Consider the following 18337-nt stretch of genomic DNA (forward strand, 5'->3'; position numbering starts at 1 on the left):
GGTTCAGGATACCCATCTGTCCAGGCCCAGCAAATTGGTTATGTCTAAATTGAACCACCACCAACAAACAAAAGGCAATGACCCAAGTCTTTGGTTAGCCCTGAGTCACACGTCCAGCCTATATTGGTTACCTGTTACTAAGTACAAATTCCCCCCACACTTAGCAGTTTCAAACAACCCATATTTATTATCTCACAGTGTCTCTGGGTCAGCAATCCAGGCATCGCTTAGCTGAGTGCTCTGCTTCACAGTCTTTCCCAAGGATGCTATTACGGTGTCAGCCCTTGGTCCACGCTCTCATCTGCAGGCCCGACTGGGGAAGGGGCCCTTGCCAGGGCACTCAGTGATGGTTGGCAGGATTCAGTTCCTCACAGGATGTTGGACTGAAGGCCTCAGATGCTCACTGGCTGTTGCGTTGACTGCAGGCCACCCTTAGTTCCTTGCCACATGGGCTCCCCCACATGGCACCTTATTCCTTATTACATCAACGTGTGCGACCTAAGAGGGGACTAGAGAGTGTCTGCTGCTAGCAGGACAGAAATCACCATCATTTTTAACTTAATCACAGAGACGACATCCCATTACACTTGCTGTATTCTATGGATGAGAAGCCAATCATTCGGTTCTGCCCACACTCAGGAGGCGGGGATTACACGAGGGTGTGAACGCCAAGAGGCAGCCATCTTTGAAGTCTGTCAGTCACACACATGTACCAGCCAGAGGTGAAGTCAGCTCCCCTGGACTACAAGGATGGAGAGTGGAGGGAACAAACCCCCCCACCCCCAAGGAGTATCGGGATGCTTTTGTTATTCTTTTTCCAGAAGAAGGGAGAATGGCTCCGAGACGGACAAACAGCAAAGGCCTCTAACAAAGCAACTGAAGGAATTTGTAGCAAACACCATTATCTACTTGCTTGTTTCTAGAAGGATGTACTATTTCCCGAGTGAAAAATGTCTGGCTTACCACATTCTCACCAGCATTGAGCATTATTGGGGGTTCCCCCCCCCCCGCCTCAACTTTTGCTAGCTTGCAAGTTTATAAAAACGATTTCTAAGTGTTGTTTAGCTTGCATCTCTCTAATAATAGTTGTTGAATGGCCCTCCGTATTTGTTTTAGAACTGCATTTCCTCTCTAACTGTTCTTCGGGCATTTAGTATATGCTTACCTATGAATCCCCAACAAGATTATAAAATTCTCAAGAGCAAGGATCACATCCCCCCAGGGCACCCAGGCAAAGTTCCCTGCCCTCCCAAAGACTGAACAAATGATATTTACCAACCCATGGGTTTCGTGCCTTCCTGATATTTGCTGAGCTCATGATTCTTTCACAAGAGGGACTTTGAATCTGCATAAAAATACACGTGTAACTGAAAGAAGCAACAAATTGTGCTGGGTCCACAGAGTTCAGAAGAACTGCAGCCCAGGTCTGCAATTAATAAGGTTAATTTAACTTCGTACCTCTTCATTTTGAAAAGAGTGGCTCGATTTGAGGGGGAGGAGGGAATGTCATTTTATTCTTGTGATAAATGAAAGGTTAATTTTTAAGTCTTCTTTAAATAACCCTCCGAGAGGCGCTAGAGATGAAATTACTTTTAATTGGCCAACTTAGCACTAGCTTTTGAATACCCAAGTGAGTAGAATGAGACTTCAGTCTGTTCCAAACTTGAACTTGTCTTTTTTTTTTTGTCTTGCTCTCCCTCTTTCCCAGGCCAAGAATTTACGACTCTCCTCTCTGAGTCAGAGGCCTTCTGCACGGCTGGAGTCTCTGACCACCGTCTGCTTCTACTCACCAAACACAAGGCAGCAGCTGAAGGTCAAGGTAGGTTGGGAAGGACTGAGCTTCTGCACTTTTTTTTTTTCCTGTCTTCGGTAGGCCTGAAGATCTATCAGTGCTGTGGAAATGGCATGAACTGGGATCAAATCCTGGCCCCACCATTTCTTAGCAGTTGACCTTGGGCAAATGCCTTAGCATTCCTGAGGCTCAGTTGCTTCGTCTGTTCCAAGGGGGTGGTGCTACCCCCCATAAAGGCTGCGATGAGTGGTGTGCAGGTAAATGGTTAATAATTGGCTCTTTGGAGGAAAATCGATTGGTAGCATTTGCCAGTTACCGTGGTGTAAATACTCCTGCCACGGCCAATGTCAAGCTAGCACTGTGGGGTCACTGTACAGAGCTGAGAAGAGATGTGCAGTAACATATACCATTGTATAGCATTTTCACCACACACACATGACAGACATAAATAATCTCAGGAACATAGATAACAGAAAAATGTAGTAAATTAAGCAAGCAATTTTGAGTACTTATGCCCTTTGTTTTTAATATAATTTATTGTACATTTATATAATTCTTTTTAAAAATAATAGCTGTACCTCCCTGCTCTCTTAAATCCTACCCCTTAGGGAGACATGGGGACCCAAAGTTGAGATGGAAGGGACAAGTCTGCAGGTGACTAAAGTACAATGTAGCTTATCGGGATGTTTAGGGCCCAGAACGTGAAGTCGAACAGACTTGTGTTCAAACCCTGCTTCCCCAGATGGATTCGCTTGGTCAGGCAGCTCACCGTCTCTGTAAAATAATCGTGTTGCATAAAATAATTGTTTTATGCTCATCCATAAAAGAATCCTCTTCCCTTCGGGTTATTGCCGGATCTAATGAGATAATGTGGGAAACACTTTTAGCACAGCGCCTGGCACATAGTAACAGCTCAATAAATGGTAGATGCTCTCATCATTAATGTGATAATTGCTCTGATGGGGAAGCGTGAACGTCACATCAGGAGTCTGGCAGAGGGACAGATAAGGAGCTGGGCTCAAGCCAGGCACCAGGAAGGAGGCAGGGCCTGCAGTTTGAGCTGGAAAATTGGGAGGGGAGTGCCTTGAGCCAATGAGCAACCCCACACTTTTAAAAGAAAAAACCCAAATAGGAACTGCCTCATGCGTTGGATGTAAGTCCCTCTCTCTGGGTTGCGAGCAAGGGTCAGGAAAGCAAGTCAATGAGCTTAAAGAGTAAAAGCAGTTAAACCGACGTGAGGCACTGCCTGCCTCCTTCACCCAGTGGGCAGCGGTGGGGGGCCTCAGCCTGGAGCTCTGTGCTCTCAGGGTGATGGGAGCAGAAGCACCGCCGAGGCAGGGCCTCACACCAGAGCTAACCTTCAGAAGCCATCTGTTGCTTGGAGAAGGAGCAGATGTGATCGCTAACCCAACCTGCCCTTATTGCCGGAGGCCCAACCCAGCATCCTCTCTGGTTCAGATGGAAGCGACAAGATTGCTAGGAGGTGACTGGCTCGTGTCCTTGGAGCTGAGTCTGGGGTGAGCTGGGACTCTGTCTCCAGTGCTCCTCCACCAGGAGACCTTCCGGGCGGTGCCTGGAGGAGCCTAATGGCTGCTGTGCAAGCAGGAGGACAGACGGGCACGTGTGAGGACAAGGGACGTGAAGATTGTGCGCACGTTGCAGCCACACATCCCTGCCTCGCCTTTCCCGTCCGAGCCTGGGGTTTTCTTAAACAAGAAATTACCAGTTATTGTTAACACTGAAGGTACACCCAACTGGCTGGTCAACGTGGCTGGCCACCTTTGATCTGCAGCCATTACTCATAATGCTACCCCCAACTTCCTCTCTCTGAGCTGCAATAAAATGGCAACAATAGCTAACAGCACCGAGTGCCAGGCCCTTTATGTGCATACTCTCATTTAATTCCCACAGTAACCTATGGCGTAGGTTTCATCCTATTATCCCCATTTTATAGATGAGAAAACTGAGCTCAAATAAGAGAATAGGCCGGTCCAGGGTGATCCAATCAATAAATAGCTAAACGCAGGGTTTAAACCCAGGTCTGTGTGGCACCACCGCTCACTTGCTACCCGTGGCCCAGAATGCCCTGTGTTCCTCTGAGAAATTACCCCTGGGGCAGGCCAGGACTAGGGCGAGACCAGCAGGTGCAAAATGTAAGTGGGTGGTCACTCTCAGGCTCCACAATTCCAGGGTGGGCGCTTGCGTGATGCTGTGAGTGAGCGACGGCCTCTTTCCATTTTGCGCCCTGGGTGCCTGCCCTATACTTGCCTCTAGGTAAATACTTGTCTCTAGTAGCTTATTGCCCATCCCAAGGTCAGGGCAGCTCCCAGAAGGAAAGAATGTTCCGGTCAAACCAGATGTGACCAGAGTTCCTTTCTCCCAGTTTCCGCATGGCTCTCCTCAGCCCTGGGGAGTGGGAGACTTGAGAAGCTGGCTTAGAGAAGGACAGAGCATCGACAGCTGGTAGTGGCCCCCGTGGAATTTTTAGAGGCCCTCCATGGACTCTTAGCCTGGGAGAGGATACCTGAAACAGCAGGTCCCGTCTCCTGGACCCCTAGCCACAGCTTCCCTGATCGCCTATTTGCTGGCAGCCGAAGAAGTCAGCACTTGTCTTTGAGCACATCTCGCCCCTGCAGAAATGTCCCTTCTGGATGAACTCAGTGGGACAGGCTTCAGGCACTGGAGCTAGACAGACCTGGTTTTGAATCCTGCCTTCACTTCCAACCACCTGTGTGCTTTCGGACAAAAGGCTTTTTCCTCTCCATGCCTTGGTTTCCCCATCCATAAAATGGGACCAATGAGTCATACTTTAAAGGGTGCATTTCTTTCTTGTGGCTGCTCTAACAAATGACCACAAACTGGGTGGCTGAAAACAGCACAATTTTTTTCCCCTCTCAGTTCTGGAAACCAGAAGTTCAAAATCAAGGTGTGAAGCAGGGCCGTGCTCCCTCTGAAGGCTCTGGGGGAGAATCCTTCCTTGCATCTCTGAGCTCCTAGTGGTCCCAGGGGTTCCTTGGCTTGTGACAGCATCCCTCCAATCTCCGCTTCCGTTTTCCTGTTTATCTGTGTCCTTTTATGTCTCTGGAAGAACACTCGTTGATGTAAGGTCCGCCCTCATCCACTAAGCTCTCATCTTGATTCTACATTAATTACATCTGCAGAGACCCTCTTTCCAAATAAGGTCACATTCTGAGGTTCCAGGGGGACGTGAATCTGGGGGGGGGCGCTATTCACCCCACGACCCAGAAATGGGCCTGAACTTCAGGACCCTCGAGCAGCATTCCTGTCTCCTCTCTCCTTTCCCGCTTGGAGGCTATGATGGTTAATTTTATGCGTCGACTTGACAGGGCCACAGGGCGCCCAGATATTGGGTTAACCATGATTTTTTGGGGGTGTGAGGGTGTTGAAGGATAAGATTAGCATTCGGTGGGTAGACTGAGTAAAGCAGATGGCCCTGCCCCATGCGGGTGAGCTCCACCCGCTCCCTGGAGGGCAGGAATAGTGGGGCAGAAAGGCGAAGGAAGGGGGGGCCTCTCTCTGCCTGTTTCTGAGCGGTGACCTCAGTGTCCTGCCTTTGGACCAGAATTTACAGCACCAGCTCTCCTGGTCTCCATCTCGCAGACGGCAAATCGTGGGACTTCTCAGCCTACATAATAGCATGAGCCAGTGTCTTGTGAAAAACCGCTCTCCCTCCTCCTCTCAATAGAGAGGTAGTTAGATAGGTATATAGATATAGGTACATGTAATATCTATATTGTATGTAGCTGTATCTGTATCATCGTGGTGATATCTGCATGCAGTGTAGATCTCCACACGTCTAAATCCCATCTCTAGCATATCTCTATATATCTCTGTAGAGATATGACTACATGTATAGAGCTCTCTCTCTCTGTAGCTATTGACGGTTCTGTTTCTCTGGAGAGCCCTGACTAATACAGAGGGTTTTTTCCCCAATGGAAAGAGAAAGGTTGCTTCCAGGAGCAGTGTACTTGTGCTTGTAGCCAATTCCCTCTTCCCCCACTGGCTCTTCTCTGGTGTCTGAGTAAGTGTGGGGGAGGATGAACCCAGCCCAAGTTCTCCACTCATCTGAACTGTACTTTCCGTGCAAATAAACTTTCCCAAGGGGGCTCCCTGCTCCCAGCTATCCATCCATAGCCTGAGCCCACAGCACCGTGGGTCAGAACAGGACAGTCACTGCTCGTGGGAGCCGGGCATGTGCCGGCTGGCATCGGGTCGCGACAGGCCCATTGAGCGAGTCTGATGAGGGCGGTTTACAGGGGAGAACTGAGGGTCAGAGGAGAACAGTAAGGAGCCCAGGGCCACCCGGCCTGTGTTTGAAGGTTATGCTGCTTGCATTGCACCCAGCCTTCAGCTAGACAATTCAGGGTAACACGTGCTCTGTGCCGGGCTGGCACAATGCTGTGCATTAACTCACTTCATCCTTGTGGCCAACTTGCGAGGCTGTTGCCCCCAGTCTGCAGACTGGGCTCACAGAGGCTCAGATGGCAGCCCTGACTCCGTGATCCCGCAGGCATCAGAGCCTGGGGCAGACCCGAGGCTGCCATCCCCAAGGCCCTCCTCGTCCCTCTTCCCAGAGCCCTTTCCGACCCCACACGTCTCTGCCTTCCTGATCCTTCCTGGGAGGTGGGGGCAGCTGTGGGAGGAAGGTTCCCCAGAAGGAGGAGGGTGGGCAGAAGGAAGGTCTTCCTTTTTCAGAGATGAGAAAGAGCCTGGGTGTGTGAGTGTGAATGTGTGTGACCGGGTGTCTGTGTGACTGTGTGTGCATCAGTGTGTATACGAGTGTGTGTGTGTGTGATTTTACAGGGGGTCAGGGAATGGACTGGGGTGGGAGCAGCCATTCCTTGGAGGTTGGGCCAGGGCTAGGGGAGGCATCTCCCCCTAACCCCCACCTCCCTTTCGCTTTCCCTCACCCCGTTCCCAAGGCTCCCTCAGGCAGCCAGGGACAAATGAAAGGAGCGAAGCCAGGCAGCGCATCGCAGGGGGGTCCGCAGGGGCTAAGCAGGTCAGGGCCGTGTCTCTGCCTCCCCGGGTTCCTGGACGCTGAGGATTACCGCCTGGTCTTGTGCTGTTTAATCAGCTGGTAGCAATTTAACCATTACACCCCAGTGAGAGAATCCAAGACATTTCCTACAGGGGGGGGGAGGAGAAGACTGAGATGGGAGGAATGCAGAAGGGGGAGTGGAGACAAAAAACAGCTTTATTAAAAAGAAAAGGGGGGAACAGGATCCGTAATTGTACCTCAGTTTGAAACACAGCCCCCGGGGCTGGGTGGGGAAGCCAACCCCTGGAGATGCTGGAAAGACAGAAGCTGGGGAGGTTAAAATGGGGAAGGTGGGTGCCCGGTGGGGGCGGGGGACATCAGAGGAGTTTCAGGGTGGGATGTGGGAAAGAGTTTTGTCTCCTGCAACGAGGGGCGGTCTTCAGTCTCAGAGATGGTTCTGCCCCTTGCAAACAGTGCTGGGTATGGCCCCCCTGAAACCGGACACAGCAGATCAGTTAAGCAAGGATTGGCTAACTCGCTTTGCACCACTGATTTATTTGTAAGTGCTTGGAAAACGGGACTTGTAGGCCAGGTGAGATTCTTTATCAAATGCGTTTTCATTCTTTAAAAAAACAAAACCCTTTCCCAGCCCACTTCCTTCTCTGTGCCCCAGTGTACCTTAAGTGTCCCTACCTGAGCCCAGGTGGCTGTGCAGCCAGCTGCGCCCCCAAGCCAGGAGGGAAGGAGGGAGCCTCCTGGGCAGTCTGATGTAGAGCATAAGGGAGTGTCCTGGAAGAAAGCAGGGATGGCATTTGGGGCACAGAAAGAGCACCGACCTTGCGTTCTGGGGTATGGGCCCCAGGGCTCTCCTTGACTGGCTGAGTTAGCTGGGGCAAGTTGCTTAGCCCCTCTGAACCTCCGGTCTTCCTCTTGATTTATAGGGCCTGGCACACTTTTTCTGCAAAGGCTTCTATGGTAAATATCTTTGCAGGCCACACTGTCTCTGTGGCAACTATTCACCTTTGTTGCTGTAGCCTGAGGGCAGCCACGGTCATACATAAAGGAACACGCATTGCTGTGTCCAGTACCACTGTATTTACAAAAATAGGCAGCTGGCCTGCGGGCTGTAGTTTGCTTCCCCCTGATTGAGACAACAGGAATGATGGTGCCCACCTCCTCGGTTCCGTGAGAAATAAACACAGATATGTGTGGCAGCCCATGGCTGTGGTCCAGACACATTGGTTGATTGTCACCCAGGGTGGGACAGTGACACAGCAGAGATATTTCTGACCAACAGACTGTCCACCAACGTTCCATCATTTTGTGTCAGGCACTGGGCAGATGTGACGATTAAGTCAGCAAAGAAGCCCCTCGTAGGAGCCTAAGGGGACAAGGGCCTGGGCACTAAGGAGCTGGGCTTTGAAGGGTGAATAGGAGTTTTCAGAGAGAGGACATGACAGGTAAAGGCAAAGAAATGACATTCCTATTCAGGGGAACATCATGTGCATAGACACAGAGGCCAGAGGGCCCAGGGGTGGGTCGTGGGAGAGAAAGGGGAAGGAGAAAGGCAGGTGTCAAAGAGCAGGCCTCTCCTCATACCCTACCTTGGGTCAGGAACAGAAAGGAGTGTTTCAGGCTGGAGGGGGTGTTTGAAGTCCAGCAACCAGAAGCGTCTCAGCTCTGCCCACTGACCCTTTGTTTTCAATGTCTCACAGCCCTGAGTAACCTCCACTCCTTCCAGCCAAAGAGGCTGCAGGGTATTATGGTAAAAAATAAGGACGTGGTATCACACGGATGTGGTCTCAAATGCCCCATCGAAGATTTGCTTGCTGTGTGGTCTTCGGTAAATGTCTTCAGCTCTCTGAGCCTCCGTTTTCTCATCTGTAAAATGGGGGCCGCATTATCACCTACCCAGCAGGTGTCCTGCTGGCGGATTAAATGGGATGGCGGAGTGCAGTGCTTAAACAGGGCTTGCCTGGCACACACCAAGCACTTCCTAAGCAGAAGCTGTTGTAACAATAATTACCAGTGATGACAGTAATAATTGCCATTATTATTATGATACCCCTCGTGCCCCTCAGCTCCCACTGCAAAGGGTCTAAATGGGCAGTGGTGCCCAAGTCTGGGTGGTGGCTCGGCCCTTCACTCTGCCACAGGACATGGACTTCAAAAGCTCCCTCGTTGTTGGGTTGGAGAACAGGGAACCCACATGCCAGGCGCAGAACACTTATCGCTTCCTCTATCCCTTACGGCAGTTCTGCAAGATACGCTGTACCAGCCGCCCCATTTTCCAGATGAGGAAACTCAGGAGTAGTGAGGGTTTAAGTGACTTCCTTAGATTCAAATCTATTGAATCTAAGAGACTATTGCTGAGCTGGGGTTTAAAACAAAAAAAGAGGGCTTTCCAAACTCCAGGCTCTTTCTAGACCACGTCAAAACACCCCCACCAGCCTATCCAAGTATCAAACCTGCCATCTTGGTAGAGTGACCAACCATCCTGCTGTATCCAGAACTGAGGGGATTTGGGGGTACCAGACTTTCAGGGATAAAATAGAGTGGAGGCCCTACCTCCCCAGCCTGCCTTCAAACGTTCCTCTGTGCCGTGCGCTGTGTGTGGGTAGAGCCTTCAACTGCCATCGCTGTGTGTCCCTGTCGACTTTCCAAAGTAAACCTTTATGATATCACCTGCGGGCACAACGTACTAAAATTAAAGTATTAGTTAAAATACGTAAAACATGAAACAGCAAAAGCAATGGAAACAGCTGAAATAGTATAATAAAACATGTCATTACAGCAGATTAGGATGAAAAATAGTTCTTGCATTATGCCCCGAAGGTTGGCAAACTGAGACTTCGTAAATATGTCAAGAAATGTACACACAAGCGCGCACACATAGATATTTATACACGAAATCTCAGAAGCAGTGGAAACCGCTGAAATGGTGGAATTATGTGCATTTCGCGTACACAGCATGCGTTAGTTAAGCCTGGTTTATGTAACTCGCTCGGATCTGTATTGAGGAGGGGGCAGAACTTCTGGAATCTGCCGTGTCACAAGGCTCCTCCATTCTCCATCAGGCGCTCTCTGGGAACTTAAAAGCAATCTGTGCGAGATCAGCTTTCGGACCCCCGAGCCTTTGCCTATCAGAGGTCTCTCTGGACTTTACCTCGGTTTGTGCACAGATCCCACGTGACACCACATTCCTGCCGCTAATGGGTTCACAGTCTGTTTTGCCATATGGGGGGAGCTAGAGTTTCTTAAAGGCAGCCGCAAGCCAACTTTTACTCACAATCACTCCCTCTGGGATTGACCGACACTCGCACTTTGGGCCCAGGGAGGGGATCAGCCATCCTCGTTGGCTCAGGACTGCCCAGCTCTAGCGCTGACAATCCTGCATCCCAGGAAACCCCTAGGTCCCGGGCCAACGGGAATGGCTGGTCCCCCTGTAATAATGTCCTGATCCCATGGCTCTCTCAGCGTTCAACTTCCTTCTACCGTTACGTTTTCCAATTAAAGATGGACAAAGCCAGTGAAATCGTCTCAACCCATTCCTGAGTCATTCTTTCCCCACTGATGCAAAAAGGGAGGTGTAACGTGGGTTATAAGAATTAGCATAAAGACAGGAATGAATTGTTTGTGTGTCACCCAGCCCTTGAGCACTACTGTCCACTGCTGATCAGCAAATTAGCCAATTGCTTCTGGGTTGATCTTTCTGGTGGGTCTTAGGGTCTGTTTTATTTAACTGACGGCATTCTGACTGATAGCAGGACTCTGAGAGTGATAAATTGCGTCCATATTTACTCTTCTTCCTAAAGCTAATTGTTGGGGGGTTGTGTTTTAAATACCTTTTTGATGTGCTAAGAGCTCCCTGTGAGGTAAATAAACAGACTTTTAGGTTTAGCCTAGAAGTGTCCGCAGAAGTGAAGCCCCTAATTCACAGTAGTTAATGGACATTAACCTCTCAGCTCACACCCTCATCCTATAATCATTGTCATTACTTATAATAACATTTTACACTTGTAGGTCAGCTTTGCTTTCTAAGTGCTCTAGTCTCCCCTAATGAGTAGCTTTTGAATCTAAATAATGAAGTATTTGCCCTTCTCAGGTTTCCACGTCTGGGGCGGATGGAGAATGCTCTTCTCCCGACCTTTGGTTGTGTGTGTGTGCGCACGCACACACACATTCACACTCATGGGCACACACTCACACATGCATACATTTACACACACACACACACACACACACACACACCCTCTGAGTTACCAACAGGAACTAATATCTCTTGTCTTCAAGATGCAAATAATCAGGAACATTTGAGATCTTGCTCCCCGGCATATGCCATCAGTTTGGCTCAAATAAACTCATAAAAATTCCCTTTAAAAAAAAGATGCAGATAATCATGATAGCTACCATTTTTTGAGCGTTTAAAATCTGCCCAGGTACTGTGCTGCAGGCACTCATGCCTCTCATTTTCACAGCAACCCTCTGAAATACCCGCTCAACCCATTTTACAGAGAGGGAAACTGAGGGCCCCAAAGGTGCAGTAACTTTCTCAGGGTTGCACAGCTAATAAGTTACAAAGTGCTATTCCCAACCTATGACTGCCACCAGGGCCCACACCCTTAGCCACCACTGACCCAAATAACCTTGGCCAACTCTGGTCCTTTGAATATCTGCCCATTGTCCGTGGGCAAACTTCAGGAACAGAGAGTGCCCAGGAGCCCCTTCCGATGGGTGGCATTTTGTAGCTACAGAGCACTGGAAACAGGTTGCCCCATTACAGGGCCAGAATTGGCACTGTCCTTTCTGGACCCGGCCTGGTGTTGGAACCGTCTGGACCTGGAGCTGCCATCTCCCAGAGGAGGCTGAAGTGTGACTTGCTGGACCCTTCTTCACCTTACAGGCCCTGGGCCAGTCCACTTCTCTAGTGCCCAGTCTCCCTTTCTGGATGGATATGGCATTTCCCCTCTTCGCAGCCAGGAAGGGGGAGAAGGTGACTGTGGCTTGTGTCACAGCTGCCACCTCAAGGCTAGGGCCTCCAAGGGACAAAAGCCCAGGTTCTCATTCCTTCTGGCCCTAAGGAGACAAGACTGTGGCAAAGAGGGGAAGAGCCGGTCCCCTCAGCATCCTTTCTGCTGGCAGCTTGAAGCTATTTGAGGTGTCAAACGTCCCGTTTGGTTTCGAGGCAAAGGTCACTTGGCTAGGGAGGAGTCCCATTTTCAGCAAGTGTTCTAGCAGAATGCCAGAGACCAAAATTATATGTCTTCCCCTCACGGCTTAGAAAGCAGCCTTCCAGGGGGTTCTGCCCATGTATAATTCAAGAAGCGCCGGAGCTGGAAACTGCAAACGTGGATTTTCCTTCCCGGGGAGGATCTTTGTCTCAAGCCACAATTGTTTAAGATTGCAGTGTCGCGTGCATGGACTGGAATGGCTCTGACCCCTTGTTCAGGTGACACTTATGAGGCCTTCCTCATTGAGGAGCCTGCAAGGAGACACACAGCTAAAAACCTGAGTGGCTTTGGTCTGCATCCAAAGTTCTTTATCTCTCCTTTTCTTTGTCCTTTTCAAGAACACAGAAGCATGAAACAAATAGCAACCTGCCCAGCATCTCAGAGGCTCCAAGGACACCTTTCTGCTGGGAGGTGGCAGCTTAAATGCCCAGAGACTCTCAAACAACCAGCTTGAGTATTTCACCCGCCCCAACCCAAACTGGCAGGTGACCAGGAGGCCAGGACACTGGGGTCCTCATGCCGCTCACTTGCGTCTTATGGACCTTGCCGGAGCTGGCCCTGAACATAGTTGCAGTTTCTATTACCGGGGGACAGAATCACTCACGGCTGGCAGCTCTCCAGACAATCTCACTTCCCGGGGCGTGGCAGGAGTGCAGACTCCAGAAGCCAGGATCTGGGTTCAAATCTCCACCCTGCTACTCACTGGCTGTATGACCTTGAGCAAGTCGCTGAACGTCTTTGGGCCTGCTTTTTGTCACCTATAAAATGGAGCTAATAATGCTTGCCTTGTGGCATTGTGAAGATTACAGTGCTTGCCTGTAAGGCCCAGGGCCGGCCTCAGTAAGCACAGTGCCTGCCACTGTGATACGTACTTTTAGGAGAAATATTTATCATCTTGCACTAAGCTGGAGACATACCTTGACTGCGTTGGTGGAAAAATGAATATAATTGGGGCTGGATTGTATTCATATGTGTGCGTATGCAATCGTAAAATATAAGATGGGGGTGCCAAAAACATGTACACAAGTGGACACTTGGGTCAATGTTGCTCAAGCAGTAGATCGCCGTCATCAGAAGTGTCTGGACGCTGATGGGAACCACTTTGAGCACCTCTTGTCATTGCAGAAGTCACACGTGACTTGTATTAATCTTTTGTTATCAGTTTCTAATGCGGACACATTTTTTTGGCACCCTCTGTATTTAGCCCACAAAAGTCACGTGTGGACCTGCTGATGCCCGCTCAGCACATTACAACCGTCGCCTATGAACCCTACAGTCCTTTGTGGCAAGTATATGAGCCCCATTTTAGAGGTGGAGAGCTCGGGGCTCAGAGAGTTTCGTTGAGTGTCAAGGCCGCACTTCTGGTAAGCCCTGGGGTCTTCTTGTTTGGTCCCTGCTTTAAATCAGAAGTCGCCTTCATCCAGCGAGGAACAGAAGAGAAAGTTACCCTGGCCCTGCCTTTGGTGGGGTCACAGGTAGGGCCTTTGCCTACGTAAACCCCCACCAGGGTCTTGGCCACGTCCGCAAACCTGTGCTACTGTTTACTCAATAAATTTCTTTAAATGAACTCAGTTCTTTATTTATTGAAATTAATGTATTTTAAAAGAAATATGTTATATGTCCCTCCCACAAATGTAAACCTGGGATCACTGGCCACAATTAAAATTTTAAAAACCCAGGTATCAAAATTAAAAACGTTCACATGTGGGCCACCTGAAATCATCTTGCATCAGGGCTGGGACTACAGTGAAATGAATGAGCATTGAGATCATGAGGGTCAAAGTCATGTGCGTCATGTGAATGGGGGTCAAGGTCATTGACGTGGGGGTCAGAGTCAGGTGAGCAAGGATAAGATCCCTGTCTTTATTATAAATTTTGATATTTGTTTATCATGGCTGTTTTCATTCATCTTAATTTTGAAAAAGATTGCATTAAAGATTTTATCTTGATTACTGAGTTTTTTGGTGGCCCCTTAAAATTTGGGCCAGAGGCAAGGGCCTCACTTGCCTGACCTTAGCCCTGGCCCTGGGTTGCATACAGAAGGAACGTGCTCCCCACTTGGAGAAACCCAGTCCTACGTCAGCAACTGGCGTGGTGGAGTCGATGGGACCAGGTGAATGTCAGCAGACATGCGCAGTGGGATGTGTGGGCGGGGCATGGACATCAGAAGCGCCCCGCAAATGGATTTGGAGAACTATTTTCAAGGCCGAATTAACTCCCAGGCCTGGAGGGACCATTAACTTCTGCTCTTAGACTCCCCTTAATGGACTGCTTGCTCACTCCCCACCCGAGGTAAACCGCTTCCCTCGCCCTCCCTGGATGGCCCTAGGCCTGGTGTTTATAAAGGCATTTGCACTCCCAGGAGAAGGGAGGATGTATGGTGATTGTTTCATCATTAAGTTAACTCTGCGACAACTCAGATGCAGCACGGGGGTGTCCCCATTCCTGTCCTCCTGCTGACCCACGAGTGTCCACTGTTTGTAAATACCACCCAACGCAGTGAACAGGTGTAAGATCTGGCTGAGTGAGCCCAGGCTGGGGCTGGAATGCAGAATTGCACCTTGTGTGTAGAGGGTTCTCAGGCCGCAGAGTTCCAAACATTTCACAGGCCCTTTCTAGCAAAGCTAATTAACTCCCCACTCCCCCGGGGAACCGGTGCCGAGCAAGGCAGAGCAAGGCATAGGAATTATTGATGTGACCGAGTTTCCTAACAGCTGGTGGGTTGGGGCAGCCTCCTTGCACTGATCTGAGGGACACTAGGACCTCGAGGCCTATGCACAGGCATATGAGCACAGACAAGCCAGGGTCTGAAATCCCACCATTTGATATCAGTAAAGCTTGGGGGAGCTCTCTGAAATGTGCCAGTTCAGTTGCAACTCTCCTTGAAAGGGGGACCCTTGAGCCTTTGAGTAGATAACTTCATCTGGTTGGGGTATGTTCTCTGAGCTAGGGCTTTGGATGAACGGGACACCAAATAGAAGACAGAAAGACTGGGGAAGAAAGAGGTGCTCAATAAACACATAGGGAATCTCTCCAGGGTGTAGAAGGTAGTGTGGTAACACATTCATTCATTGATTCAGCCAATATTTACTAAGTACCTGCCAGTAGCCAAGGGATACAGAAAAGGCCCCTGCCCTTATGGAACTTACAGTCTAGTTGGGAGACAAACCTTAAGAAATGAATCAACTCCTTATTCAGCCTCTAAGGCCTTTTATGATCTAGCCCCTGGCCTCGTCTTATCTCCTCTACCACCCTTCCTTGGACAACCAAGCTCCAGCTACTTGGTTTTCTTTTATCTCTCAAACACACCAAAGACATTCCTACCCCAGGACCTTTGCACATGCTGTTTTCTCTGCCTGGTGCACCCTTTCCCAGTTTTCGTAGGACTCTTTCCTTCTCAACTCTCAGATCTCATCAAAAACATCACCGCCTCTAAAGGCTTTTCCTGACCACCCCACCTAAATTTCCCATCTCTTCTCTGTCACTTTCTAGCCTTTAGGTTTGTTTTATTTTCTTCCCAGCACTAATCACTTTCCTGGATAACTATTTGTTTCTGAGTTCGGCGTCTTTCTTCTCCATGTAAATGTGAGCTCCTTAAAAGAAAAGTCCTTGTCTAGATAAAGGAAGCAAGAAGCAAACAAAAAGTTAATAAGTGATTGTGACTTGTGATGCAGTGAACAGTTGGAAGAGAGTAACACCAACAGGTGTGGCCTGTTTAGTGGGGAGTCGGGGGGCGGCACAGAAGACCTCCCCAAAGGGCAATGTTTAAACTGAAGCCTGCAGGACATGGAGGGGTAGCCTGGGAAAAAGTTGGGGGCTTGGGAGAAGGTTTCAGACAGAGGAGCACCCATGCAAGAGAAAAATCCAACATAGGCAAAAAGTTGGTACTTTTCAGGGAACTAAAAACGTACCTCTATGGACAGTGAAACCTGGGTTTGAATTTTGGCTCTGCTGCCTCCCAGCTGTATGACCCTTGGGCAGGTCACCTCCCTCCCTGGGCCTTAACCTCCTCCTCTATAAAATGAGGATTAAAATGCCTTCCATGAACCGTATTATAAAAACGGTGTAAGATAATATATAAAGAGAGTTTGGCACACAGTAAAAGCTTAATAGATGTTCTACCTCCCTTCCCTTCATGAGGTTGCTGAGAGACACCCCAGGCTGCTAGGACTGACCTCATTTAAGAGAGGACCCTCTACACCCCATGCCCTATGCTCACTACCTTTGCCTCTCTCCCAGGTCTGAATCGCCACCTGCCCAGCTTCTCCCGTTTGCACAGTGTACCTGGCTCCTGTGGGTCTTTGCCTACAGTCCCCTCACTGACAGCTGCTCAGAGCTGGCAGTGATGTCTTGTCCCACGGAGCTGGAACCATACCCCAGAGCATCTAAATACAAGACCAGCGTTCCATCCATTATACCAGACTGATGTTTAGAGCCCAGAGCTTGTGACCGATCAATATCAAGGGTGTCCCACGCTTCAGTTCAAGACCCAAGAAGTAATAGCACCGACCTGCCTGCCCATCCAAGCTGAGGCATCGCCAGCAGGTTAATAGTGCCAGGGTACTACCAGTTACCAAGTACTGTCAAGGAGCTAGGTATGCTGCTAAGTTCCTTACGAGCACGATCTGATTGTGCTACCTCAGTAACCCCCAGCGTCTTAGATTCCCATTTTATAGATGAACACATTAAATCTCAGAGGTGAAGTGACTCGCCCGAGATCCCATAACTGCAAAGACACAAAGTTTATAACCCAGGTTATTAAAAATCTTTAATAACCGGCACAGCATGGCCACTGGCCAATCAGAATAAACACTAGCTACGAACACCCAGAGTGGCATACTAATAAATGCCTAATAGTTGAACATCAGCCCCTGAGAGGCTGGCTTCCATCCATTATGCTGTGGATGCCCCCTGGGGAAGTCACTGTACTGGGGGTAAAAATGATGGCACTCCCTGCTGGGTCAGTCAGCTTGGGAGCACCCCATTACCAGGGTGTAGAGAATATGGTCTTCTGCCAGGAGGCTGCCTCCATGAGACCGATTAGCTCCTCACTGAGGGGTGGGCAAAGCCCAGAAGTGTGGCCCAGAGTCCGGGAGTGGCTACAGGGACATACATATTGGTGTGAATCCAAGCAGAGAAGAGCTCAGGTTGGTGTTTAGAGACCCACAGGGGTCTGGGGGCACTAAAGCAAGTGAGGGCTGAACGTCTCAGCCGAGGTTCCTGTGTCTGAACCCAGGCCCGATTCCTTCACGTGATTCAGCCATAATTCCTTTATTTCCATTCAAGACAGCAGCCCACATCTACTACCTGTTAGCTGTGCAGCCTTGACCAAATTGCTTCATCTTTCTGTTTTCTCATCTACAAAATGAGTACATAAATAAAACTTTTTAAGCTCTCAATATTCAGTAAATAAATCATTTCCCCTGGATGGTTATATCAAAGACCAGTCACACCACACTATTCACTTTTCTTCTGACACTTTCACACTTTGTACTGGTTAGGAATTGTGCTTGGCTGCTAGGAACAGGGACCTGAAATAACAGTGGTTTAAGCAAAGTAGGGGTTTATTTTCTTTTCACTTAAAAATTAGTCCCGGCCTGGCATGGAGTACACCCCAAATTATCAATGTCTCATGTCTATTTTGTCTTTTTCTGTTATCCTTATTGCATGGTTTCCATTATCAAGGTCACAAAATCAGTGCTACATCTCCAGCCATCACGTGTTCATTCCAGACATGCAGAAAGAGGAAGAGGGAAAGGCAAAAGATTATCTCAGCTGAGTCAACCCCATTTTTAAAAATGCTTTTCTGGAAGCTCCACCCAACTACTTCCTACATTCTAATGATCAGAAATGGCTTGGCAACATATCCTCAAAGGAAGCTGGGAAATGTAGGGTTTTTCTAGTTGGTTTCCTGCCACTCCTAACAAAAATCAGTTTTGTTGCTAAGAAAAGGGGATATAGATATGGGGCGGGCAGCCAGCAGAATCTGCCTCTTTTTGTCCATGATGTTTCTGCACTTGACATATCCCCTCCCTGTTAAAATCATACTGATCCTTTGAGTCTTGGCTTCCCTAAAGTCTTACCTGGAATCCTGTCTCTAGCATGCGTCCCTTCCTACCTGCGTAATAGCCAAATGTGGCCGCTGAGCACGAACAAGTGGCTGGTGCGACTAAACAAACTTTTAATATTATTTCATTTTAGTTAAATTTAAGTTTAAAAAATCCCTAATACTGCCTTCAATTCTTGAAAAACTTGAATGATGTTTGGAACAACTTGGGTATGCAGATCTACTTGTTCAACCGTAAATTTTAT

General features: G+C 49.0%; 1 long non-coding RNA gene across 3 annotated transcripts in view; it reads left to right on the plus strand.

The window, feature by feature from the left end:
- Nucleotides 1-209: 209 nt before the first annotated feature.
- Nucleotides 210-18337, plus strand: part of LOC109448612 (uncharacterized) — a 57550-nt gene continuing 39422 nt past the window's right edge. The window contains exons 1-2 of one of the 3 annotated variants that reach the window (XR_012492626.2): nucleotides 210-1440; nucleotides 1709-1819. This is a non-coding gene — a long non-coding RNA (uncharacterized LOC109448612). The remainder of the gene's footprint in view (nucleotides 1441-1708; nucleotides 1820-18337) is intronic. The other 2 variants (XR_016022402.1, XR_002137553.3) reach the window with 2 other exon arrangements.

This window comes from Rhinolophus sinicus, chromosome 9 (assembly GCF_057876585.1).
Source record: "Rhinolophus sinicus isolate RSI-liver-muscle chromosome 9, RSI-T2T, whole genome shotgun sequence".
Lineage (NCBI taxonomy): Eukaryota > Metazoa > Chordata > Mammalia > Chiroptera > Rhinolophidae > Rhinolophus > Rhinolophus sinicus.